The 2,126-nt window shown below is 39.4% G+C and overlaps 1 pseudogene; it reads right to left on the reverse strand.

Moving 5' to 3' along the window:
• Positions 1 to 285: 285 nt before the first annotated feature.
• On the reverse strand, positions 286 to 1,003 carry LOC116080284 (annotated as a pseudogene).
• Positions 1,004 to 2,126: the final 1,123 nt, after the last annotated feature.

A 2,126-nucleotide genomic window follows, 5' to 3' on the forward strand; every position in this document is an offset into this window, starting at 1 on the left:
TTGTGAAAGGCTCCTAGGTGATCTGGGCTTTGGTGTATGCACTCAACCTGGTGTCTGCCACCTGATCTGCTCCCAATTTATTGGTGAAGGGAATCCACCTTAAAAAGCACCATTAACAAAGAAAACGATCAGCAGATGTTTCCTGTTTCTAGAACTGTTCCTGACAATTGTCTAATTCTTTCACCGTTATGTATAAACCAGAGGAAAGAGAGGTTGACAAAATAGAGTTAGCCTTTTTCCATCTTTTTTTTTCAAGGTCATTATTTATTTGTTACTCTTAAAGTCTTATTTTTGACTGGACTTAGATTTAGAAGTAGAAGCTCTCAGCGAGGACAGCCTACGTCTCTTGGCACTTAGGTTTCTTTCATTCTCTTGGCCAAAAGTTTAGCTTATTCTTCAGCCTCTTCCTTGTTTTTCCTTAGTGCATTGTTTCTTCAGAGCAATACGTCTGTGTTTGTGTTGCAGGACACATGGAGTAACAAGATGCTGAACCTTGGGTGCTTTGGTCCTGGGCTTCTTACATACCTTCTTTGTTTAAGGGCTTTCTGACAGCATATTGGTGGACATCATCTTCTTTGGAGAGCTTAAAAAGCTTTTGGATTCTACTAGCTCTTTTAGGTCCCAACCAATGAGGCACAGTAGTATCTGTGAGTCCAGAAATATCCTTCTCTCCTTTCTTTCCAATAACCAGGTTGAGAACACTTAGATTGGCATCTACAATGCACCCAAGAACAGACTTGTGCTTCTTCTCTCCAGTTCTCCTTGGTCTATAACAAGAATGCCACTTACTCAACAGCAGGGGCATTCTACCATGGGTCAAAATGCCTTGTTTAATGGGAAAGCCTTGTTTGTCATTCCCACTGCTGATCTGGACCACATAACCCTTCCACTCTTTACCAAGAGCATCAACAGCTACTTCTGTGCCCATGCACTTCTCTCAGAACATATGAAGCTTGAGTTTGTCATCTACTTCAATGAGTGTCTGACAGCCAGTGGCAGGAAAAGATATTCAGCTTCATCTTGACACAGTCAACCGCCTAGGAGGTGTCACAAAAAAAGAGAGGCTTTTTCCATCTTTAGAAAATTCAATTTCATTGCCAAGGATTTTAGGGAAAGGCCTCAAGACGTCTTAAATGTTTTTATTTTATGGATACTATTTTGAAATACTGTTTAGAAATATAATTATCTAATAATATAATTTATACCAAAACACAATTGCTAACCAGTGCTTTGTAGAAGGTATGCTATTATTTTTGAATAGTCATGTATATAAGGACTGTAACTCTGTTAAATGAGATGAGATATGAATAACAGTCACAATAAGAAAATGAGCCCCATGGGGCTCTCAGTTCCATCCCTAGCACAGGAAATATAAAGTATAAATATCTGTGATGAAGCCATGGAGACAAGAATTTGTAAGATAGAAATGAAACCAGGGCCAGCAAGATGGATCAATGGATAAATGTGCTTGCCACCAAGCCTAATGACCTCAGTTTGATTTCTAAGACCTGCATGGTGGAAGAGGGTAGACCTAACTCTTCCAAGATGTCCCCTGGTGGCCACATACATGTTAAAGTACACTCACAGATGTGTATGCATGTGCATTCATATACACATACACACACATCAAATGCATGCAATAAATAATAAACCCAAGACAGTCATAATATTTTCCTTTTCAAACCAGAAATGTTAGTTTCTCAGTTATAGATAACTGTTTATTATAAATCCATAAGTGCATCTGGAATATGAGGATATTTGTATGTTCATAAACTGTACAAATACATCACTGAGCATCACACACACAATAAAGGAAAATAAAACAAAAAGATAATGAAGTGTCCCTGAAGATTATTGCTACCAAATTGCTACTCAGAAACTCTTTAAGTTGAGAGTTTCAACTTAAAGAGTTGAAGGTGAGAAAAATACTTCCAGGGTGAGGGACAAGCTCTTCTTGCAAGGCTGCAGGATGCTTGGTACTGCTCAAGAAGGTGTGTGCAGCACCACTGAAGTGTGTGAAGTGATGGTGCCAAAGGAGAGGTTGTCTGTTTGGAAACCCAAATACAGAAGTGCAACCGAGAGGCCTGAGAAGGTGCCATGGTTTCTCCACTGTGAGTTGTGTGAAT

The sequence above is a fragment of the Mastomys coucha genome, unplaced genomic scaffold (assembly GCF_008632895.1).
Source record: "Mastomys coucha isolate ucsf_1 unplaced genomic scaffold, UCSF_Mcou_1 pScaffold6, whole genome shotgun sequence".
In the NCBI taxonomy this organism is placed as follows: domain Eukaryota; kingdom Metazoa; phylum Chordata; class Mammalia; order Rodentia; family Muridae; genus Mastomys; species Mastomys coucha.